The sequence below is a fragment of the Protopterus annectens genome, chromosome 7.part0 (assembly GCF_019279795.1).
Source record: "Protopterus annectens isolate FY-2018-M chromosome 7.part0, PAN1.0, whole genome shotgun sequence".
Lineage (NCBI taxonomy): Eukaryota > Metazoa > Chordata > Ceratodontiformes > Protopteridae > Protopterus > Protopterus annectens.
The window spans coordinates 1,537,190,316-1,537,217,456 of NC_056739.1; the positions used below are offsets into that span (position 1 = coordinate 1,537,190,316).

Below are 27,141 nucleotides of genomic sequence, written 5' to 3' on the forward strand. Positions count from 1 at the left end.
TGGTGCCCACAAAACATATGACTCTTGCAATTACAGACTGTGTTATCTAACAGGTTATTTCCCAGTCCAGCTAACCTTGCTGAGGGGAACATGAAAGGCTCAATTTCAGTGAAGATTCCTGCTGTTTCTCCCCCATTACAGGCTGATCCGCCTTCTGTTCCATTGAGGAGACTGATGCCTGAGGGCTGGGCATTCAACCAATTGATGTAGGTTTCTGTTGCTTTCAGTTAGTGCAGGTTTGCTGAAGTTGGTGTTAACCCCTAGCATAGGATCAGGCTACAAGTGGTTGAACCGTTGATTTTTGGGACATCTCCTCAGAAGAGGCAAAGAGACTTCCCCTTCTTGATTGCTTGGATTTAAAGTTAGACAAAGAAGATTTGGCTTATTTGATATAAATCTCCTCTCTTCTTGGGCACAGACTGCACAATGTGGCATGGCTAGCCACTCAACAGTGTAAAATACGACTCTAAGTGATTCAGGCTCTGTAATAAAAGAAAAATATAATTTCAAATGTAAGTCTCAAGATATCAAAACTGCTCTTGCTAAACGTAACAGGGAACTACAGTCCCTGATCAAATCAGCCAAAGTTTGATATGAGATGATAATTGCCATGAAGGCAAAAGACAACACTAAAGCTTTTAACTATGTTAGGAACTACAGAAACAATATCCAGCACTGCACAGAGCTAACAGTAAATGATATCCCATTCTCAGACTCTGAGGACATAGCCAGTCTGCTGGTGGATACATTTAGCTCTAACTTCACCCTCACTGTCCTCCAACATTCCCAGATCACACATTCGCATCTACACTCCATCAAATCTCCCAAGAATAATTTCTTAAAGCACTCTTCAAGGCCAAAAACACTGCTTTTGCATAGCCAGATAACATACCAAGCTTCTACTGGCCAGCCTGAAACAGGACCTTTGAATCCCCCTATAGAGCCTTTTCAGTACCAGCCTCCAGGCTGACTTTGTGCCAGACAAATAGTGGACAACAACAGTCATCTCCATGCACAAAGATGGGATGTCAGTACACCGAGGTACCTAATGATGCACAAGTCTGAATAGGCTCATCTGTAAGGCTATGAAGAACATCATTATGGAATTAGTAAATAAGGACATAGGCGATTTACATACTGTTGGTCCAAGCCAGTTAAGTTTTGTCACGGGCAGATATTGTATGCTTAACCTGGTCAATTTCCCTAAAAAGGCTACTAAGGCAATGGTTGATGGAAAATCTGTACACACTGCAAGTCTAGAATTTGCAAAGGCATGTGACACCATCACAGACTTTGGTATTACTGATAAACTTTCCTAGCTAAATGTTAGTTCTCCTGTAACTCATTGAATAGAAAATTGGTTCACAAATATATCTGAGGAAGTTAGGGTAGGCAGTTCTATCTCCTCCAAAGGACCTATCACAAATGATGTACTCCAAGGTTTGATGCTTGGGACATGCCTGTTCGTTTACTTCTCAGAGGTCAAAGTTATTGCTAAGGGCTTATGGCTGACCAAGTCTGCAGATATCTGTAAACTTGCTGCCATCATAAACTCTTCAGAGGATACCAATATCTTCCAAGAGAGACTTTCACAAACAAATAGCTGGTGTTATAAGCATGAAGTAAAACTGTGCCAAAAAATGTGTAATAGTCACCTTTGACAAGCATGACATCCCCTGTAACTATCACATTGATATCATAGCCGTGAATATCAGTCCAGTAGTTAGGTGCTTGAGAACTTCTGTGGACAGCAAAATACCCTTAGATTGCCACTGTTCCATTATGTTTGGAACGATCTTTTTCGTCATGCAGCTTATTAGTAATGGCTAGAGGGGTGGGATCATTCCACTATATTTGGAACTTATTAGGGCAGTCATTGAGTATAGTGCCATGTTTGGTATGTACCGTCCAAACAACTTGAATGACCACAAAGCTTTGTCACTAAGAAAATCAGACTGTCTCAAAGCCTTGTCCCTCTTCTCTGTATACAGGCTGAGGGGTGATCTCTACCTTACATACAAAGCTTCAACAGAGGCTTTATCCTCTCAAATCTACTCACATCCACCAGACCAATGATGACGTAAACACCCACTCTTAAGTTTTTAATCGCATCCAGAACATGTTGGATGGATACATATGTATTGCAGAGAATATCACTTATTTGGAATTGTCTTTTTCTTGACATAAAGCAAAGTACTTCCCTTACTCTTTTCAAAGATAATTTGGACAAATTAATGGAAAACCACAAATTCATACATGGTTTAGCACACTTTTCCTTCATGGATAGGGGTAACATGTAAATGTTCTGCCCACCTTTGGGTTATTCCGACTTAAATTAAAAGGACTAAAAAGTTCATGGGAATGCAGGGTTGGGCTTCTAAAGATAGTCATTGAGCAATAGCCAAGTAAGTTTCTATAAACCTGAGAATCTATGAAACTTTACCTAAATGCTCTTGTAATGACTGATCAACCCTAGTATTAAGAGATCTGTCCTTGCACATACCCATCCAAAAGTAGCTCAGACTGTTCCTGAAGTTCAAGGGAGGACACCAGTGCTTTCAATTTACTTCATTGGCTCCATTGCATCCAGAGTGCATAATAAATGATTAGCACCAGTATGTCACCACCACAGGACCCTTATTTGGACACTTGTGTCCTCCAGGCAAACTCGAGAAGGGAGAAGCAGACAGCCATGGAAAAATACATTTTTCTCCACCTTGTCTGCATAGGTTTTCCATAAATATGTGAAAATCAAGCCTCATGCCAGAAAGGAGCAACACTTTCTTCTGACCCCTTCTGGACACCAAACAGAGCAAATGTTTCCTTCCACAGGACAAAGTTTTTAAACTAAGCAACTTCTTGTGATACCTTAGACAGAGGAAGGAAATGTCAGTTTGAATGTTCCTCACAGCTGTGGATTACATGTCAGCATACATCTTTATGGTTCCTATGGTCAGCATGCAATCAGGAACCAGAGAAGCCCATGACAACATGATAAATATCCACTAAATAAAACCTTGCTGCTGATTCACTTTATCAATGAAGAATTGATTGTGTGGCCCCAGCAAGTAATGAAGAACTAAATGTTGGCCTTTTGCAGTCCTAGACTTCACACAAACATTGACTACATATGCCTTAGCAGTAGTCTGGGATATTCATATTAACTGTTTTAAGGTGCAAGGTGTGTTCAGGGCCCATCCTTGATCAGTTTACATGTCACGTGCAAGGAAGTGATGATCCTGTTCTTAGCACAAGGGGTTTTCAAGAGTCTGGTGGTTAGAAACTCTGAAGGTAATTACAGACAACAACACTGTCATGCTACATGAGCCAACAATGGGTCACACACTGACCAGCCATGCAGGCTAGGATTGACAGCCTGGAAAACAACCTCTTACTTGAGCCTTTATCTTGAAATAACTTATTTCCCCTCAGCCCATAACTGTAAAAATGACAAGTCAACCAAATCAAAGTGAAAAGTTATGCTATATTCAAGGACCTAAACAAAAATATGGGGAAAACCCCAAGGGAGACCTGTTTGCCTCTACCAGAAAACACTTACTTGGGGGCTTTTGCTCAAGCCAGTCTTGCAAGGAATCTTGGCCAGTGGCTGCTTTATCAGTCCCAGTTGTGGGCCTCCTGTATGCCTTCTCTGACATTCACATAATCCTCAAAATTCTCAAGAAAGCCAGAATTGTACCCCTCACGGGCCAAACAATCATGTTATTCCCTGCTAGTCCAGATAACCAGTAAGGACACATACTTCTTTCTCGGGCCTATGTACTTCTAACCCAGGAAAAGGGATCACTGGTACATCCCAATTTGAAGAGTTTGAATTTTACAGCAAGGATAATCTCTTCCTGATCTCCTTCAAGGACAGTTTGTCAGATGATAGCTGGACATTCTGCAACAGGCAAGAATGTCCCATACCAGGAAATCATATTTAGACTAAATGAAAAACAAATTGCCTTTGGTGTTACTCTAGGAGCATTACCCAATTGAGAGTGATAAAGCCAGGGGTCCTTGAATATCTGGCAGAGCTCTTCATTCAGTGCACCTGTTATACTTCACTAGACATATATTTACCTTCACTCCATCTTGCCTCCATATGATTCTCCCATTATAACTCACTCAGCAGTGAAGTTGTACCTTTGGATGGATCCAACATTTAGTCTTACTAAGGAAAGCATTTCCTCCTCCTTGTGACCCTAATTTTGTCATGAAAAATGCATTATATCCACCTCTGGGATTAGCTCCTGAATGGCATCTAAGCAAAACAGACAAGAGAATGGAAGAAACTTTGAGATGACATTTTACTTCTCTTTCAAATGTGATACATTTATTTGTTGAGTATACTTTTGCTTGATTTTATTAAGCATAGTCAGTTGACATCTGAGGTAATTATTTATGGAAATTTGTTGGGAGGATTACAATTTAGTTTTCTGATTTCCTTTACAGTTTATTACAACTGTGGGCATGCAAGTCATAAGCCTAATATATGGCACATTTGTATGGATTGATTTATGATCATATGACTGTTAAAGATCTAATCAGTTACTGCGTCATGTACATTACAAACTTGTTGGGTTTTGATTTAGTTTAGGTTAATGTATTAATTTTATAACTGCTGTTTTCCAGTGCCTTACAGACTAGGAGGTAACAGGAGCACAAACCAGATGGTGAAAGAATAGATAAATGAAAGCACAGGCCATGAGGACATGGGCATAGGTTATCAGGGGAGTAAAAGAAAGTAGGAATGGAGAGAGAGATACCAATACAAAAATGAAGTTAAAAGGAATAATGGCAAATGTTAAAAGGGAGAAGGAGCCAAAGGTAGCCATGTTGGGTCATCACTGTATAGACAGCAGGTGGAAGGAAGCAGAGAAGGAAGGAAACAGGAGAAACAAAATGGAGTAGTAAAGAGATTGTGCAGTGAGAGAGAAGAGGGAGAAGAAGGAGATGTGATGTATATCAGGAAGGGAGATAGTACAGACACAAGACAGAATGGCCAGGTATGTTGGAAGCTGAGGGAAGAGGTTATAAATGGAGAACAAGTAACATGAGGCAAGAAGTGATGGAGATGGCATCCAGTGTGAAGATAGAGAAGGAGGTTTTGGTGCTTAGACACTCAACTATAATGGTAATTAAAAGTTTAGGCAAGTGAGCGAGAAGAAAGTAGCAAATTTCACAAAATTGCAAAAGAAGTTAAAAGATTGTTTAGTCGGTAGTTCAGGAACATAAGCAAAGAGTACAGATGATGCATCATAGGGTGTGAAATAAAAATGTCAGACTCGGGGAGTTTAGAACAGGGCAAAGAGTTCTAGTGGAAGTTCCATCCGAAAATAAATTCCAAACCAAGATGAAACCACCCTTTCAGGTAATAGAATAAATTAAGAAAGTGAATTACAAAACAAGGCAAAGTGAAAATAAAAGATTACAACAGATATATCACATAAGTATGTTAATACTGTGGAGGGAAGCTTAAGCTATTAGATGGGGAGCTGGCATAGGCAGCCATACTACAGTAACAGGGAGTTCTGTCCTGGCAGTTCAGATAAACAAATGTTTGTCCATTGCATGGAAACTAGAAGCAAAAGGGTTTTTACTGACAAAGATTTTTTTAAACTACCTGGTAAGCCAGATTTAATTTAGTGTCATATCGAAACTGCAGTGGGGAGAAGGTAAACCTAAAACTTTATAAAGCACCAAGTCCAAAAGAGAAGCAATAAATTGAGGAAAAAAATAATGGCTATGTCAGAAATTATTGAGGAGTCCCAAAGTGAATGGGACAGTTTGATTGTATTGGTCCTAAATTGGGTAACTCAATATGTTTTAATGATTTCCCAAAAACTGAATGATACATTCAAAACTGACACTTATCCAATGCCCACAGTGGATGAAGTCAATGAAAGGCTTAGCAAAGTAAGGTTTTTAACCACCCTGGATATGGTACATTGGTACTAGCATATTTCCCCTCACCTCTGAAGTCAAAGAGGAGGCAACATTTTCCACCACAAAGGTCTTTTTCATTTTGCTGTTTTACCCTTTAGACTTTGTGGAGCTCCTGCCACACTGCAAAGGGACATGAATACAACTCAGAAATCCCACACTAGCTACTTGGCTGCATACCATGATGACACATTCGTTTATTCAGAAGATTGGGAATGACGTTTCACCAAAGTACAAGATATGCTGGACTTTTTAAGGCAAGAAAGACTTACTCCTGATGCTGCTGAAAATAAGCTTTGTATGTCTGAAGACAGATATTTAGTTATGCACTTGAGAGAAGGAAAAATTAGACCCCAGACAGAGAAAAAAAAAAGCTGTCAAAACTGGCCTATACTTACTATCAAACAAGTGAAAGCATTTTAAGACTAACAGGCTACTATAGAAAGTTTTTACCCACTTTTACTACCATAACCTATCCTCCAACAGACATTTGCAGAAGGAAATGCTTTTATCCAAATAAGATAGATTGATTCTTGCAGCAGATGAGGCTTTTTTAACCAACTGAAAACTTTCACATTCAGAACCAGTCTTAGTTGTCCCTGATTTGGTGAACCCCTTATTGTATAAATTGATGAATGTGAGATTGGGCTGTATTAAAACAGGAATTAGGGGATGAGAAACATTCAGCTCGCTGGCTTAACAGGATGTTGAGTAAGGCTGAAATAAGGTACTCTATTATAGAATAGGAATGTGTCACTATTAAAGACTGAGGTCCAAATGGACTCCTACTTTTACATGGTGTTTCTTGTTTTCATGTTCCAGCTGCGAACATTCAGTTTTAGAAACTTGATGGCTTTTACCTTAATTTACTACTATTTTTAGTTAAATAAATCCACATGCTGTTCCTTTAGCTTTTCCTGCACACATGCCATTATGTTTCCAGGTCATGCATCATTACCCCAAGAATCTTTGTGACATGAATAGGTAGACACATCCATTTCCTTAACATTACTGCACATTTCCCACCCCTCATAATTTCTTTTTGTCACATTTGTGGGCTTATGCAAATTACCCAAATAAGTTAAGTTTAGTGTTTCTTAAATCATCCCATAGCCTTCCTAACAGTGAAGCTGTTAAAGATATGTGCATTTAAGGAGCTATGGCTGACAGTTATGTTTTGGATGCTATGGCAGTGCCACTTTACTTTACAATGAATTGAAAATGGTGTCAGAGCACCTGGTAACAAAGAATGGTAAGGCAACAATTGATATTAAAAGGGAGGCACTCACAGCCTGCATTTCATTTTTGTAACTGGAATGTCAGCCCCAAAGTTTGCTTACATTGAAAGCCACTCATTTATGCCACCATATTGTATCTGCATACAACATACACCCCTGAGAGTTATGGTAACCTCAGCTACATCTCAGCTATTTTAATGTTGTTCTTTTTTTATTTCAAATTGTCAGACAGCTGCTGCATAGCATGGCTTATCATGGGGATAATGTAATTGCAGTAGCAAGTCTGAAATCTTTGCAGAGACTTCCATTTCAGTGCTTTGTGTATAATCTTTAAGTGGGAACTTCCTTCCTTACAATACTAATTTTTCGGATGTAGATTCACCTGGGTGACTGACCATGCATCCTTGTAGTAGTTATTCAAACAAAAGGAAGTCAACTCTAAACCATGCAGGTGGGCTTTATCCTTGCAGCTCTTTAATTTTACTGTTACACATAAGCCAGATAACATATGCACAAATATATATGAACCACAAAGAACCAAACCAGATAAATGCAGTAGAACCAGCAGAGAAATATATATATATATATATATATATATTACTTTGGTTGGCGTGGACTGTTTCTCTGCTGGTTTTACTGCACAAATATATATGGTTTAACTCAGTCATGTATATAGAGGCAGAGAAGGAATATTTTTTATCTATTTATTTTACATTTCTTAACCGGTAAAGTCCGACTTGGAACAAGCCACTTTTCAGTGGAGGCCCGAGGAAAAATGCTCCATATGCATGTCTTTGTAACATGGGAGGAAACCAGAGCAGCAAATGCAGGGAGGACATGCAGACTCCACATAGAATGCACCCCAGCTGAGAATTGAACCAGAGAACCTTTGCTGTGAGGCGACAATGCTACCACCTCCCCTTCCTAAATACTGGTTGGATATCAAAGAGGCATCAGAGGCCTCTGGAAAGAAGTTTAGTAAATGGCAAAAAGAAACTCTGTCTGGTTGTAAAGCAATACAGAAAGATAAAGAAGACAGGCATCAGGCACCCTTCATAAAGAATAGCAACATCAACTTGCTCACCTGTCCACAGGATATCAGATGCAGATGAAAGGAGTACTTCCAGCAGCTTCTGAATGAAAACCCCACATAAGCTGTACTGCCTTGATATGGATCTATGTCATATGATCAAAAGACCACACAATCAAATCCGAGAAGATCGAATCTTGGAACACCAAACCAGCTTATCAGGAAAGACAGTGCACCCCCTGCCTATTATATATACCAACTCTATGATTACTGCTCATTGGGAAAAAGCCAAACACCCGACCACAAAACATACCATCTTCCAGAGGAGAAGCTGGTTTGATGTTCTGAGATTCAATCATCTCGATTTTGATCATATGGTCTTTCAGTCATATGATATAGACCTCCCTCCCCCTGACACAGCCCACTTTAAAATAAAAAGAGAAGCCCACCCTAGAGGAGGTAAGAACAGCAATAAGGAAAAGGAAGTATGGCAAAGCAGCAGGCTTTAGTGAGGTCACAGCAGTTATGATTAAGATGTAGGGTGAAATTGGGTCTATATCACGACGGTGAATGATAAAAAAAGCAAACGCTCTTTTATCAGACACTAAAAACTGAAAGCAGTAAAAGTCAAACACACAGAACAGCAATTTTTTCACAGAAAAAAAAATCCAAACACAAAATAAAATGGGAGCGTCGCACCCCCACACCCCCCGATGTGGGAGGGCTGTGCCCCCAAGACCCCCCTACTTAAATATACCAACTCCAAGATCGCTCCACAGTGAAGGAAATGGCAAAGTCCCAAAAATGGCCAGCAATTTTTTTTCCTCTGGGGAAAAAAATCACTGTTCTGTGTGTCTGGCATTCAGTGCTTTTGACTTCTAGTGTTCGACAAGAGAGCGTTCGCTCTTTTTATTGTTCGACGTCATGATACAGACCCAAGGTGAAATACCTTCAAATGGTGCTAAGGCTTAGTAAAACAACTGACTGTTACCAAATGCAAGGAGTAATAAAATAAGGCATATCACTTAAAATCAGGAAAATAGCAAGAATCGTCATTTAAGAAACAAGCAGAGATATACAAAAGCAGACCGAGCAAACAATGCAGGTCTCAGAAGAAATCCTTAGTCAAGAGGAAAATTAGATGAATGGAGCTGTGCATTAACATAATATGAAGACAAAGAGATAGTACAGAAATGTATGAAGTACAGATTGTTGGAAAATTTTAAGACAGGCAAATATGGTACTGGAATCGTTCAGCATGATTCAATGACATAAGTGTGATAAAATTGGCATACTATTCTACATATTATAAGAGATAAATCTACAGCCTTTATCCCACAGAATAATGAGGAAATGCAAACAAGTAGAATACACTGATGGAAATATTAGTTAGAAACAACAATAAACATGAAATAAATGTTTTACTACAACAAAAGATGTAGAAACACAATTGCTAAATGACAACTTTTATAAACAAGAGAGTTCTAAAAGAAAAACTCTTTACTAAAATAAATATGGGTCTGTGTAATACTGTTACTACTACTACAGGAATTTAGACAAGGAAATGGTAAGTGAAAATGTTTAGGAACAAAGATGCTCTAAAACAACTTTTTTATTGAAATACATATGATCTGTGTCATCTTGTTTCTAACAACAAACTACGAACCTACACTAAGTGGAAAAAAACAATAAGACTAGTGCTAAAAATCAAAGTATGCAAAACAAATGACTTAGACAAGACCCAAAGCTGCTTACAGGAATCCTGTAAGGAAAATAACAGCAGTCGTGTCTAGGAAAGTTCCAGAAGTGTGTGGGAGAGTAAATCTGACGTTCATAACATAACCCTGGGGTTCAATAAACTCCATGTAGGCTTCAGACAAAGCTACATAGAGTTTGTGTGTTTGCACAGTGAGCAGAAGCATTTAATGAATATTCATGCTGCAGATCACCTTCAAACATAAGCAAGCAGGGTTTTGTGGTGGCCAGGAAACCCCGTAAAGCAACACCGATTGTGAACTTAGTTACATCATAGCAAACTGGGTTAGTGAGATTGTGTGGAATGCCACAAGGACTACCAGAGTTTTTCATATATTAATGTACTGTGTTGTGGGGACATGACAAGACAGTGTATGTGTACACTGTTGCGTACTGGGCTAGCGGGATTGCGTGGAATGCTGCACAAACTACCAGGGTTTTTCATATATTAATCTACATATTGCAGGGACAGGACAGTGTATATAAGGATTGTGGAATCCCATTCCAGGCAGTCTGTACAAGTTGTGTCAATGATCTGTAAGGGTACATGGACTGCCATTTATTAGAAATAATCATGGGAAGTGTGTTTATTGAATATAGACACACACATGAAATTTAGGAATGAACACCAGGAAGGAGGACAGGGAAACATTGTAATGTACTGCACATGAGGAAATGTGAAGACAGTTGCAGTAGGAACACTAATCATATCTCCACATAGCATAGTACATACTGCACAGTGACAAATGTATATGATGTGACTGTCACACAAGGAGTTAACAGTGGAGGTTGTCTATGTAATATAAGTATCCAGACATGAACACTGGAGAGGACATGTATCATGGATGTTAAATACAATTGAGGTTGGGTGCATATTGTGAAGCTGTGCAAACTGATTCACTTGAGTATGACTGTAGTGTCAGCAGAGGCTTCCAACAAGTAGGACACACATACAGGTTCATGGCCAACAATAAAACCATCATGCACAATCATGGACCATATCAGAATAATACCACCAGTAATACCCATGTCTGGGACACAACGTATGTGTTTCTAAGTGAGCATAAGTGGTTCCAACACTTGTGCAACTATTACTAATGTCTGCAACATATTAATGTAATCAAGCACACTCGCTTGACACTAACATATGCAGGAAGTGTGAAGAGACATACTTGACATTATGATCACTACAGGCTAGTTGACTGGTGTGCATAGCAAAGATATATGTGGCACAGTCCACACTGTCATGAATGTAAACCATGCCATAAATGTCATTAAACATCTGTGTATGTCATGAGTGCATCACCGAAACAGATATCACACATGTATGTGGTATTACACCTTGATGGTAGTTCCATGCCATCAGACAGTAATTTTTATGTAACAAAAATAATACCTAGGTATGCACAAATAGATGTGTGACAGCTCACAGTGACAAAGGATGCACACCTCAGTTACACATCATTGAAAGATGTGCATGGAGGGACATGAGGAAGGAAGCATTGTACTCTGATATTGGAGTGGTGAAGGCTGTGAACTATGAAGGTGTTATGGCCTGTTGTGGTTGTTCTGCGCATACTCAGTAGTTGTGTTACATACAAATGAGTACTCACCACTGTGGACACATGCTGGTGGACATTCCACATACCATATATCTCAGGACACAGGCCACATAACAACTGGTCTGCTGATAGGGTGTGATGTCTACATGATCCTTGGTTTGTGCATTTGTTTGCATAATTAAACAAATCCCCCAATTTTTTTTTTCATCTCATGTGTTGTCATGGCTGTGGCAACAATCTTTGCTGTATATTGATGCGGTCTATATTATACCAATATCACAGTTGGAATCAATGATTGCCCACAATCTGTAGTCCTCCAGACAGCTGTTGGGACAAAGAATTTGTATGTCATTCTTGACGTCTGTGATTTCAATCTTGGACAGGTAAGGGCCTAACAGACAGTCCTGGTGTAGACACTTGGTCACTGGATATGAGATATAGGTCACATCATACATTTCTACATATTTAGGTGCCATGTATGTGATCTACTGTTCTACCCACTTGGTGATATAGGTGTTGATGGTCACATCTGTCAATGTGGAGTGAATACTTCAGTGTGGACTCCTGTCAACTGCCTTGGCCTTTTCAGATTCAACAGGATGATGTTCTTTAAGGACATCTGACAGATGTAACAGACATAGATGTAGCATCAAAAACTCACACATCTACAGCAGGGATATTACATTTAGAGAATGACCATGATAACATGTTGGTCTACCTCACAGATCAGGAGAGTAAGGATGTATCTGTACCTGCATTCATCAGGTGCTTTCCCCAGCCCACTTAGATCAATGCCTGTTAATGTATACCCTTCTGCAGGAACATAGGCCATCTGGAGGATGTGTTGTGTGTATCACACCACGTCAAGTAGGTGTTTGTTCAGAGTCTCTGTAGGCGATCTGTGATGTTGTCCCAGCCCATTGTTTCTGTGTGATAGGCCTGCATGAAGGTAACACATTGCATACTGAGTAAAACTGAAGACAAGAATACAAACAGTGCCAAGGAAACTCAGAAGGCTACAAGAACATCTGAAAACAAATAATCATTTATTTTAGTATAACTTGTTAAAATCCACTTTAATAGTACAAAATCCACAAGCACTTTCATCTTCCACAAGATATAAAGACTTTATCAAATGCAACATTGTAACTTATGAGCCAGTTTAAAAAGTAAATGAACAAATCACATGCTCACCTTTGCTTCTGTTTCTTAAGGGAGAAGTAGTCTTTAACTCCGTCATAATTTAAAATACTTAAAAAAAACAAATTGTTCATTAAATAAAACAAGTATATTAGTAAGCTGTAACAAAACATAATATAAAGGACAAACCTCATATAATAGTTAGATGTTAAATGTGCTAAATTTGGAGCTTATTTTATCTTCTAAAAGCTTTAAACTTAAGTAAACAACTCCTAGAGAAAACCTCATTAAGTCCTGGTGTATATGCTGCATTAAGTCGCAGCTGCCAGTTAAGTTATTTCTGTTCAACACAGTGCATACTGCCTATCTTGATCTGTCCTAGGGTTTGGATACAATCCCCCCTACCCAGTTATCATTGACAAGCTCTTCCAGCTGGGACTTAACACTTCACTAGATGGTTAGCCAGTTTCCTCACCAACAGACCACATACTGTGAAAGTTGGTGAATCAACCTCTACCATTGCAACTGTCACTATTGGTATACCACAAGGATCTCTGCTGGGCCCTATACTGTTTGGAATATATTTCTTAACAGACCAGGCTACAAAATATGACATGTAACTTACCAAGTTTGCTGATTCACACATATTGGTTGTGATCATTGAGTCCTCCAGTGATGTGACTGCTGTATATGACGGGCTAACACACACACACACACACACACACACACACACACACACACACACACACACACACACACACACAAATGATTGGTGCTAAAGCCACACACTCTATAATAAATACAGAATGTGTCAGGATTTGTGCCTTATGCATATGCAAAGTGGAATTTCCTGGTAAATACACCATTGGCAATACTCTGCCTATGCTGAAACCAGTGGTGCAAGAATTGGTAACACAAGTAGATAGCAATCTGAACTGCGACCAAGTGTCCAAAGTGGTATAGAAAGGCTAAGTTGTGCACCTCAGAAATCAGACCATTGTATCCAGATCTGAGGAGGATATAACAGCACTGTACTCAAACCTCATCAAATACAGTATAATGCTTCCTTTTGCATGTACCTCACCAGACACCTGCAGCAGCTGGACAGACCATGGGGTTTTACATCGGGAAAATACAGGTCCTACAAACCATGCCATGATGTACATGAATATACTGAAAGCCCTCTTCTTAAAATCTGTATTGGAAATGATGAGGTGACTTGTGCCTGGACTACAGGACATTTCTGACCTGCCCTGATACATATACTGCACATCCACATATCAGCAGAGTCTGCTGAGAGGAAGATGGTAAAAGGAGTGTTCCACATGCTGCTGTAAAATGCTTTCGCTTCTGTCAAGCAAGTGCACAAACACACACACCCAGTTGACTGCAGTGAGAATAAAACCCCATCTTATCCAAGTACACAGACTACAGAACACAGTACTTTATGCAGTCACAACACAAGTCTGACTTGGAGTGTCTCAGACAACACTTTATAGCTGATGACATCAGCAGTGTTTCTTGAGGAGAATATAACAGTGTCCCACATGTTGGTGCAAAATAGTCTTTGTAATGTCAAGAAACAGCTCAGAGACACACACACACACACACACACACACACACACACACACACACACACATACACACAGTTGACTGCAGTGAGAATAGAACCTCTACCTATCTAAGTACACAGACTACAGAGCATAGTACTTTATGAAAGAGCCATAGCACACGTCTGACTTTTACACAGCTGCAGGTCAACTTATAGTGGATGACATCAGCAGTGCATGTTGTAGAGAAGAAGTTGCGAGACCTGCATGAAATGGATCTGTAGGCATGTGCAAGTATCAAAATACTGTCAATTCATGGGATTGGAGTGGTAACTGCAGAATACACGCTTCGTGCCCACTGAGTGGCTCACAGCTACAGTTGCCCTACTCCACAAGGGGGAATCCACCTTGGATCCCGGGAACTACCGCCCCATCAGTCTGATGAGCCTGATCTGCAAGGCCATGGAATGTATTATCAGGGAACTTATAAACAAAGACATTGGCAACCTTAAAACACTGGACCCCACCCAGTTTGGATTCATGAAGGGCCAATTTTGTCTCCTGAACCTGATTGACTTCTTTGAATCAGTCTTCAGAGCCGTGGGCAAGGGTAAGGCAGTCCACACAGCCTATCTGGACCTCTCCAAGGCCTTTGACACCATCCCCCACTCTGGAATCATAGATAAACTTACTAAGCTGGGCATTAATCCCTACATCACTCGATGGTTTGCCAACTGGCTTACTTACAGAACCCACACTGTAAAAGTAGGTGACTTCAAATCCAGCTCCAGACAAGTGGAGTGCCTCAGGGTTCAGTCCTGGGACCTCTCATGTTTGGCATCTACTTCTCTGAAGTACAGGCCAACACTATGGGACTCTGGCTAACAGAGTTCGCAGATGACTGCAAACTGGGCGCCATTATTTAATCCCCAAATAATGCGGATACTCTACAAAAGGGCCTTACAGAAACAGATGCTTGGTGCCAGAGCCATGGGCTCAAGCTCAATGCCAAGAAATGTATAGTTATCCCCTTTGTGGAAAAACATGTACCCATGAATTACCACATAGGTGGCAGTACACTAAACACCGAAAGTGTGATAAGAGACTTAGGGACACAGGTGGACAGTTGTCTCACCTTCAGTAACCACATCGCCACAACAGTCAGGAAATCCTTCTGTGTGGCACACCTCATCACTAAGGGCTTTACATCAAGAAAAAAGGAGGTCATTGTCCCACTGTACTCATCCCTCATTAGACCAATTATTAAATACAACGCCCCATTTGGTATGTGCCTCTCAAGACATCTGCAACAACTGGAAAGGCCACAGAAATACCTCACTAAAAGAATCACAGGCCTAAAGCAGATGCCCTATGTTGACCACCTTAAAAAACTCCAGCTATACTCTGTTGTATATCATCTACTCTGAGGCAATCTCTGCTTAACATATAAGGCCATGTCAAACCCAGAGCTGTTGGACATGCTACACTTAAAGAAATCCCAATCCCTCAGAGCCACACACTCCAGGGATGTAAACCTTATCATCACAATAAACAAAACATGCTGGAGGGATAGGTTCCTGACCCAGAGACTCCCAGACTCTGGAATAGACTGCCCATACATGTCAAGCAGAGCGCCTCGTTGTCCCTCTTCAAAAGGAACCTTGATGATTGGATGGGAGAAAGGAAATTCACCCCGGGAATCACATCAGTCACCCTGCTAGACAGGGGTCCAGGAAAGTAAATAGTGCGGGAAGAAATATCCAGGGAATTGTTATGGCTAGGCTTGTATAGATCCTAGGGCTGATAGCCCAGTACCAACCTATGAACCTACTCTTCTGGTTACACACACACACACTTGACTTCAGAGAGAATAGAACCCCTACCTAAGTACACAGACTACAGAAAACAGTACTTTACACAAACGCCACAGCATAAGTCTGACTTTTACAAGACTGCAGGTGAACTTATAGTAGATGACATCAGCAGACCATATGGGAGATAAAATGCTTGGAAACCTGCATAGACTCATAGCTTCATATGTACATAGGAGGCTACTAGCCTAATGGCACTACTGTGCTTAGAAGCCTAGTTGTGTGAAAACAAAAGTGCCCTTATTGAACATAGTTGGATGGTTATTGTTAGCAGAGTGATTTTGTGAGCAGCACCAACTGGCCCTGTCCATGAGAGACATAGTTGCCACCCCAGTGGTGACTTCACAGTCCCCCAACCAGTAGTCAAGGTCGCGCTGAAGCAGGGTCATTGAGTTGCACTGATTCACATGCAGTGGGAGCCTATTACAGTGTGAGTCATTGGGGGATATATCTGTCTCCCCAGCATGTTATGTTTATGTCACAGGTTAGGTTGAGAAACCCAAGCCAAGTTATTCTTATCTTGTTTGATTTGCAGATGTCCAACATTTCTAGTAGCCAGGGTCTGAGACTGCTCTGTAGAGCAGGCACACGTCACCTCTCAGCAGCCTGCATGATACTGAGTACACTGACAAGTTTTTCAATCTTTATATTTATGTCATGTCTGAAGGTCCTGGTGTCACCTAGGCACTACCCTGTGTTTTCTTCAATTGCTGCAGGTGTCTGGTGAGGTACAGAGACAAGGGAGCATTGTACTCAGTGGTCTGATAAGGGTAGAATACAGCAGAGGTTTGACCACCCTGGTCTTGGATGTGATGTCAGTATGTATGGTGTGTGCAGTGCAGAATGTGTGTGTCACCACTATGGGCACACAGTGATGAAAGTGTAGATTGCTATCAACATGTGTTCCCAAGTCTCACAACACTGTGTTTGAGCTTACAGGAGTAGTATGTATATTATAATTAGCAGGGATACTTCATTCCCAAAGGGAAGTGAACTATTGTAAGCTTTAAGGTTCAGTCCATGAGTTTGACAACACTCATTTGTGTGTGGCAGCGCCTTCTGTAATATGTTACCATCACTTGGGACTCTATATTAGTGCTTCCAATTGCCAGTCATCTGCAAACTTGGTAAACCATAGCCCATCTATCATTGTCTGCACTTTGCAGAAGTAGTTTGCAAACAGTTGACAACCCAGCACATATCCTTGTGGTACTCTAATGGCAATTGGCTATTAGTGGAGGTGCAGTCCCCAACCTTGAGTGTGTGTGTTATGTCAGTGAAACAATTGCCTATCCCTGTGCTACTGTATGGCTTAATTCCCACATGAGAGGTCTTCACCATGACAGATGAGATCTTCACCATGACACATGACTGGAGATAGTGCCAAAGGCCTTGGATAATTCAACATAGGTGATATGTCCTGTTATCCCTCATCCAGATTTGTGGAGTCAGTATCCAATAAGTCCGCAAGGTTCAGTAAGCAAGATGTACCCTTGACAAAAACAAAATGGGTAGGATTAAGTGTGATGAATGTCACCTATGTCCCTGTGGAGATAGTCCATGCTGACTCCCTCCCTAGCATTGCAGATAAGTGTTTTTAGGCATATGGGTCAATAGTTGAAGTTCTGCATGTTACCAAATTGATGTGCATTGCATAGCACATAGCATTTGATATTACATATTGTAGTGTGGTTGATATATGTGTGGAAAAAGTATTGAGACACCAGGGTTGCAGTGCTTGGGGTGGAAACAGTACGATGTATTGTAAATATGTGAGATATTGTTAGATAGGACCCTCAGTTTGTAATGTTTACACATGTAATTTCATATCATACACAGGAAATGGATAGTAAACAGCAGTAATACAGCATAATAAAAACATTTCCATAGCGCGGTGAACAGCAGGTTTACACAATGGTTAGCAAAGTGTATATGCATGTGAGATGCACATGTTTGTTGTGTGTAGGTAAGCAGTGTGCAAACGTGAGCCACATTGTGAAAGCCTGACAGTTAGTATTGAGTCTATGAAATACACCTGCTGCTTAACTGACTCTGTGGCAGCATGTGTTAACTCATTACATCCGAGTAATGCCTCCAGGTGCATCTGCAGTTAACTCTTACTGACGCCACTAGGCATCAAATATTGCTTGTTCATATTTGCATCAATAATTCCAAAACCATGCTATGTACGAGGTTTTAAAAGACTTCATCTCAAAGCTTACACAGTAGCAAACTCAACTGCATTAATATTTGACCCCATCTAGTTCAGGTAAATCAATAGTTAATGTTGTTTTATGATATTAATCTATATAGCTATCATTTTCACATTTTTCTAAATATCTAAACAACCAAGTTACAGAGAGAACTCCTCAGCCTTATACGAAAGCTTTAAGCTAGATGAATAAAATGATGCTGACAGTATGTGTGTAACTTCAGTAGTTGCTGAGATGTAAGTTGTTTACAAAATATTACAAATGCTACTGTTTTTGCTGTGGCTTTTAAAATTTGGTTTAAGACCTAGAACCTAAAGAATACTACCACCAAAAAAAATAGTTTGTGCTGAAAAGTTTACCATTTATACTTTCATAATCATATGGTTCCAGATATATGAAACTTTGTTTGAAATGTGAGGGCATAATTTGATTCTGTGAGAAAGCTTAGGCTCTGCCCATTGGAAGTTACAGTGCAGACTTCCTGTGCTCCATTGGAGTTAATGAGTAAATGGAGTGATACATTCCTTTTTTGCCTCAGATGGTACTGGGTTCAAATACAGGTGTATCTAATACTTTAAAATACTTTTCATTACAGGGTGATAATGCTATGACATGAATTGTTTATACAAAATGTGTTACTGCATTTTGCCTCCTCTCACCATCGCTGTGCACATCCTCGCAAACATGGAGCCCAAAAAATGAAGGGATCCATTGCTTTCTGTGATACTTATGTGTACTGTGTGATTCTATTTTTTGACCAGATTAAAGGTGTTAAAATAGGGTAAATAGGAAAGTAATGAAATGGGGAGCAAAGAGGGGAAGATCAAAAGGAAAGCAGGGCAAGAATGTGTAAGAGGGAAGTAGGAAAGAACCATAGCTATCCTATTCTTTAACAGTTTAAAGTGTACATATCTGCCAAATATTAACTGAATTTGGACTGTCACCTCCAGAGAGAGGAGTGACCACAACACAATCATGTTGTATAGCCAATTGGACTGAATTAAGTGTGTCAAGAAGACACGTGTGTGAAATGGAGAGCTACATATGGGGCTATGTTTTTTTTTGGGACAGGTGCCCATTTTCTTTTTTTATTTGAGACACAGAGAGGAATCTTGGGGAATGGACATAGGAATGTCTGGGTGAGGTAAGTTGTATAGGAATTGCAGATGGACAAGACAAGAGACAGGGACGGTGATGGACACACAAAGTTGAGGGACTCCATGATTGGGGCAAGGTTAGGGACATAAACCCATGGTCATCAAGCTAGGTGACAGCAAGAATCAAGTTCTCACCCACTGGACTGTCATCACTGTCACCTCAGTCCGCCACTGTCTGCAGTGCCTGATGTCTGCATTTCCTCCTCCTAGTATAATGTAAACTGAGGAAGAGCAGCCTCTCCAACCATTGTAGGCTTGCACCATCCATGGCAATTTAGCAAGGGTGATAAAATCACCACCTCGGCTATTGTTCTCAAAAGAAACTACTAGACCAGCCTCTGGGCAGGACTACCTGAGGGGGCAGACACTGCAGTGCAGCAGAGATGGTGCTGCTAGGTTGGCTCCCAGACATGCTGGACAATAGTGCTGGAGCCTGTGAAGGAGAGACAGGCAGATCCTGTGGGGCAGGCCAACCCCAGTCTGCTGTGGAGCATTTAGTGATGTAGTACACATGAATGACATGGACACACATAATAAAAAATAAATTAAACAAAGAGAAGATAAGGGTTAGGGTGAGAGAAAAAAGAGATAAGATTAGTACCTTCATATGTGACATACAATGCATTGATACAATTAATTGACTCTATTATCTTAACTTTTACTTTTAAGACTACCAACTCCTAACAGATAACTCTTGCTTTTAAGACTACCAGCTCCTAACAGATGAACACTACATTACAGATTACAGCAAGTACTCCTTGACATGTGCATTTCTTGCACATATAAATGTTCCAGTTATACAAATTACAGTTTACAGCAGGGCATCTGTGCCACTGGTATATTGCTTTTACTTTAAACCTTTAAATTACACATAATTGAAAAATTAACAATATTGTATAGTTGAGAAGTGTGTTTTTTGAATCCACAACCTCTGACTAAAGTCAAATATTGTACTACAGACTAATGCATGCATACAACACACACTGTTCGAAAATGTTGCCCTTATCTTACCATCACACAAACACGGTGCTCAGCAGTGCACACCTCCAAGCACCAAGCAAAGCACATTTAAGGTTATTGGATGTATAGCCAGTTGTGTATGTGTGTTAGACAAATGTGAAGGCCATGGCAGTCCAGATAGCAGAAGTATACTTACAGGAATATAGTACATAATATACCCACAGTCATACATTTGAGAATAAATGTGATAATACATGGACAATTGAATACATAGCTGATACAATACTAGTGTCTCAGCCCTCATACATATAATATCAGCTTTATCATGTCAGGTATTATAAGTGAGATTGATTATAATGGGAAGTGGAACAGCAGTAAAAGTGTCTGGAATATGCTGTATTCAAACCCAGGGCCATGTGTATGGCAGTCCTACACTTACACCTGTTGCCACAAGAAGTTTGAGAAAATACTTGTCTATGTTGCAGTCCATTGCTATAAACTGCAATGTCACAACAGTAAACAAAGGTTGCACACCCTGTACTAGAACCCAGGGCCATCTGTACTCCAGCCCTACACTTACACCTGCTGCCACAGGACTAATCATTCTTAAGGTCTGGCTGTTAACCACCCTGCACTATCACTTAGCAATGCCCAACAGTATTAACTGAATGCATCCAGTTTCTATTTTTGGCTGTCTGTGTCCTGTCTGGCCAGTTGTCCAGTTTGCACACTGCCATGCTTCACACAAATGAGATGAGCACAGCCAAACCTGACATTCATTTTTTCTCTGGTTTGCTGTGTTTTTGCTAAGTGGAGCATCTCACAAATAGTGCCCCCAAAAAAAAATAAATAAATAAATAAAAAAGGGAGAAATAGATGAAATGAGAAAAAGCAATCTATGACATACACACTAGAAAATATTAATGCACATGAGATATTCTTACATAGCTCTGGATTAGAACTCTCACGCCAATGCACCTTCAGAACACAGGATGAGTGCCTTATCCCTCTTTGCCACACAAACAGCTTTGCAGCAAAGGACTTAAATCATTATGCACATAACCAACTGCAACAGCATCTACACTGATATCAAGCCATACAAGTGTTGTTTGTACATATATTAGTTTTGGATGTAGTGTGCCTTGTGATCACACAACCTGTCATGGTTATTGCTTGTAAATATGCAGCTCTGCCTTACATTTCTGTGTTTGTTAGCTATTCTTCATTTATCTGAGCAGTAATCTGAGACATGGTGCATGTAAGCCATTCTGTGTAATTGGCCTTAAAATGTGTGAGGATATTAAGTGGAAATAGTATCATATGCAGTTGCCAACAAATGGAGGGCAGGTTGGATGTTAAGGAACAAGACCTGTGACTTGTGTGCTGCTTACTTGCATTTCCAGCTTTACATTTGTAGATCTAACCTGAAACACCCAGTGGAAGTAAGGCAGCCTGCAGTGCTGTTGAGGCTTCCTTCTCCCAACCACTAATCATTCACAGTTGCAATCCATTAAAAACAAACACTGAGGGAGTACCTGCATTATCTTTACTTCTCCTACATGGATCTATGTTTTTGGGATTCTGCAATTCTAATGAGTTCACAACTCATTTGCACCTTTACCTTGCTAACAGCCCTGAATCTACACCATATAAAAAGGCAACCTTTTAGCTAGGCAAACTGATGGTGAGCATAGTTGTACATGTTTGTAAGACTGCAAAAAAACTTTTTTTCTTCAGGATATATCTGTGCAGAGGATTACTGAACTTCAGAAGGTATGCTTCCATTTTGTCACCTACATATGGCATATGCTGTAATGTATTTAAGAAAAGTCAGAAGAAAAGGCTTTTACAGTTTTATTTGTATGCATTAGTTAGAAGTGTAATGATGACATGGGTATGTTTGTCAAGTGATTTCAGATGTATATATGGTTGTCAACACATGAAAATGGAATCCTGCGAGATAAATATATGCAAATGTTTCAGGGACATGTCCTTTGATATTACTTAGCATTTCAAAGATAGTTTGTTAGCAAAATGGGTCATTTGCCTCTTGTTTTGGGTGGGGGGAGTAAACCTGAGTTAATGTTATGGCACAAACAAGGATGGGCTGTTCTTTTGGGAGGGAGCAAACTTCAGTTACTGTTTTAGCACAAACAAGGATGGACTGTTCTTTGGGGGGAACAAAGCCTAGTTACTGATATGGCACAAACGAGGATGGACTGTTCTTTTGGGTGGAGCAAAGGTGTGTGCATTTCTGATGGTTGTCATCAGGCACAGTTCCAATGCATAGCCTGCATCCCCCCAGTAAATGCCCCTGTGGGATATGACCCTAGCAAACAGGAGGTGTGCCAGATATGTGAGTTGTGGTAGTTACCAGGGTTGCCAGCACACACGTTCAAGATGATTCCCTTGGCATTACACATGACATGTCAGATGATAGAGTGGTAGACCTTTCTGTTAATATAGATTCTACCCTGTTCTCTGTGTGGTGCCTTAATTTCTATGTGTGTGCAATCTATGATACCCAATATGTCAGGGTAGTGTGCTACATGGTAGAACTCCTGCATATTTCTGTCCCTCTCTTCAGAACTACAAGGTAAATATATGTGGTCACTGGCATGTTAGAGTATAGCATTCAGGAATTGGTAGAGGATCCTGGATGCAGATGCCTGTGACATCCCCAGCATTGTCCCCTACTGGTCTCTGAAAGGTAGCTAAGATTGTAAGGGCTATGCATACCTATGTCTACACTGAAATAGGCCTTGGTTGGCTCTAGCTCTGAGTTGAGGATGGCAGAAATCACAGAGTTCCTCTAGTATGTCCCTGTCCACCCTGTAGGGTTCCACAATTTCCAGATCATATCAGTTGTGAAAAGGTAAACGGTGCCTGAAAACTCTTCTCCTTCCTAGCCTAGCCCTATTAGCAGCAGCATTGACCTCAGCCTATAGCACATTCAAACAAATTAAAGCAGCAGCACCCCCAAACATTCTGTCTGTGTAGACTCCTTTCTGTGTCTGTATTCCAAATGTTTTGGAATCTGCAGGAAAAACCAGCACAGAGTTTACGTGGATGCTTTATAGCTTGTTGAATAGCTAAAGCATGCTAGATTGGTTAATTAGCATGCAATTTAGTTGCTTATACTGTAATTAGCATGCCACGGTGTTTACCTTGTTTGCTTGGTGGAGTGCCTCTACATGGTGCTTACTGAATCTGAAAGTTTTCATGGCCCTGTGCATATCGCACCATGATGTGATTGTGCACGTGGTGAAAAACAACCATATAGACTTTATTGAATCTCCCTGAGAGGCTAATAACTCTAAAACCATTAGTTTGACCTAAGTTGCAACTAAAATTATGGCATCACTAAAGAAGAAGATTATATAAATTATCAAGAATCCGGTGTCACTGGACCCTATGAGGAAGAACTTCACATCAAGATGATGATTTCAGACAAATTTAATGAGAGTTCTTAGTGTATCCTGCATAGTAAGCTAGGAAAGAATTATAAATGCTGCTTAGACTTCAGTGAGTTATTTGAAACAGAACTTTACAAAAATGTTTGGAATTGGTCATAGTTTAGTAACATAAGAATAACTCTAGTTAAAGAGTATGAGATACATAGGCATACTACATTAAAGTTGCTCCAGTGAAAGGATGATTTCCTGTGGCAGGATCAGAGGAGTAGTGTAAAAATTGTGAAATACAGCATCTTTTTTATTCATGTTTTCCTTGACTACACAATGAGTCAATTGGCTTAAACAGGCTGTCATTTAAAAGAATTATAATATTGTACTCCCACTCACCATTGATCCGTTTCATGTCTCCCTTTTTCTACCTGTCCCATGCACTCTTGAATGCTCTTTGGATTTTCTCTTGATCATCTTTTCTGGTAGTCCTTTCTGTGGGACAACAACACTGTCCATTGAAAAATATTTGCAACACTGGGGAATAATAGGCTCCTGAACTCTGCTGCTTCTGCCAAATCCTCTTCATCTTTCCTGTACAGTTTGAGTTTTTTAATCTCTGTAAATGAAATAAGTTATTCATTAATCTGAATGCTTGTGCTTCAGTAGTACTTAAAGAATCTGACTTCATTTTCTCTCAGAATTCTGTGCTGTTGGCAATAAAAATGAGTCAGCACCTCACAATACTCTTCTCATCACTGAAATTGATAATCAAATGAAGCAACAATCCTTACCAACCATATTAGTATTTTTTCTGTTTTCCAGTTACTTCAGGTATCTTTTTAGTACCAGCTTTAATCCATATTGCCAGTATGTGAAATCTCCAGACTTTATCAATCCCAGAAAATGGAAAGGCCACAAAATGAATTCTTTGAAACAACACCAGCATATCTTCACTTTTGCTTCCTCTCAGCACAGCAGCCTATCCTTCAACAGCCTACTAAAGTAGAATTAGGCCAGGTAACACTTGTTATTGACTTGTAGCCACAGTGGTGGTGCTGCAGTAGCATTGTTGCCTCACAGTAAGACGTTGTCCTGTTCGAGTCTCAGCTAGAGCGTCTTCTGTGTGGAGACATGCATGAATGGGCGTAACTTCGTTGAAGGTTGTGCGTCAGGGCCGGCAACTCGGCATGTAAAAATCTACTGCCAATCATTAGCGGACCGGAGTTCCACTGTGGCGACCCCTAACCGGGAAAAGCTGAAAGACACATCAAGGTTCATAGGAGGTTACTAGGCTTGCAGCCCTAGGGCTTTTACAAGCCTAGCCATGTTAATCCCAAGTATCCCCATTTGTTCTTTTTGGATAGTTCACAGAACAAATCCATGAATAGAGTGGGTTTGTGATCAACACCAATTACCACTGTCCATGAGGGACATGAGTGCCATCCCAGGGGCAAATCTGCAGTCTCTCATCCAGTTATCTAGGTTGAGTTTGAATAGGGTCAGTGAAGAGCTCTATTTTACATGAATAGGAAGTCTATTCCAGAGAAGCAGCAGCCTCTGGGAGACCTATCTGTCTCTCCAGATTGTTCTGTTAATGTCACAAGCTAGGCTGAGATCTCTAGAGTGAGCGACTCTTGTGCCATTTGATTTGCGGATGTGCAGCATTTAGTGCAGGGTTGGAGAGAGCCCTATAGGCCAGATGCATGTCACATCTCAGCAACCTATAAGATACAGAGTAAAGTGACAGAGCATTCAGCCTGTCTATGTATGTCATAGTTTGAAGTCCCTGTATTTTCTTAGTGAGAAAACTCTGAGGTCGCTCGAGCTGAGGTAGGTGTCTGGTGAGGTACATGCAGAAGGGTGCTTTATACTCTATTAGTGGTCTGATGAGGGTTGATTACAGTGGAGTTATAACATCCCTTGACCTAGATGAAATTCCCCTTCCTTATGAGGTGTGCTACATAGAAGGCTTTCCTTGCCACTGTGAAAACTTTGTGGTCAAACTTCAGATTGCTATCAACCTGTGTTCTCAAGTTTTGCACCACTGGGTTAGAACTCAGGATGGTGCTGTCAATATTGTAATATATAGGGAATTCCATTTTGCCAAAGGGAATAATAATGTAGTTTTTTTGCATTTAGTTTTAGACCATGACTTTGGCACCAATCATTTGTTTGTGTTAACCCTTATTGTAATATGTTGACATCATTTGGGGGCTAATTGATTGTTCCCAGTTTGCAATCATCAGCAAACATGGTGAGACAAAGGCCACCTACTTTGGCCTAGACTTCTGAGAAGTAGACGCCAAACAGTAAGGGGCTCAGCACAGACCACTGTGGTACTCCAGTGGTGATGGGTCTACTGGTGGAGGTGGAATCACCAGTTTTGACAGTGTGTTCTGCTGGTGAGCTAATTGGCTACCCATCTAGTAATGTAAGGGTTAATCCATATCTCGGAGAGTTTCTCAACCATGCCACAATGCCAGAGTGGGGGATTGTGTTGAAAGCCTTGGCAAGGTCAAAATAGACTGTGTGCACTGTCTTACCTTCATCCATGGCTTTGGTGACATTCTCAAAGAAGTCCACCTGGTTTAATAAGCATGATCTACACTCAATTAAGCCAAACTGAGTTAGGACCAGCATTTGGAGGTCACCTATGTCTTTGTTGATGTTGTCCATGATAATTCTTTCCATGGCCTTGCATTTGAGGCTGTTTAGACTTATGGGTTTGTAGTTCCCAGGGTCAGTTGATGGCCCCTCTTTGTGCAGGGGGATTACTGTTGCTGCTCACCATTCTATAGAAACATAGTTCACAAGCTGAGATTAAAGACAATACCAAGTTGGTCCACTAGGTCTTGTTTTAGATTGTTTAGTAAACAAACTGGAGTATTATCTGGTCCCATTGAGGCCGTGTTTTTGGCCTTTGTGAATGCCAGAGGTAACTGTTCTTTACAGGTGCTAGGCAGAAGGCTGGTTGTATGCTTTGGTATATGGTAGGTGTTGACGGGTAGGGGAATTTGTGCTGAATCTGTCAGCTATCAGGTTGGCGATATCTTCTGGAGTAGTGTTAGTGATCCCATTTACAACCAATTCAGCACATAGTTGGGCATAAACTTTTAGACGTCAGACGTAGTTAAAGAATGCTGTATGATTATCTTTGGCTAAGGATGCCATTTTTGTTTTATAATTTGCTTTAGAAGACTTTAAAAGATTTCTGATTTTCCTGTTTAGGCTTAGGTGGGATCTCTTCCTGTGCAGAGTGATATCCCTCTTGCTTTTGAACAAATGTTTCGTCCTCTTGTTATATAATCTGTT

The 27,141-nt window shown here is 40.4% G+C and overlaps 1 protein-coding gene across 5 annotated transcripts in view; it reads left to right on the forward strand.

Annotated features, from left to right (window-relative positions):
- IQSEC1 (IQ motif and Sec7 domain ArfGEF 1) overlaps positions 1–27,141 on the forward strand; it is a 2,803,266-nt gene that overhangs the window by 799,921 nt on the left and 1,976,204 nt on the right. The window lies entirely within an intron of this gene.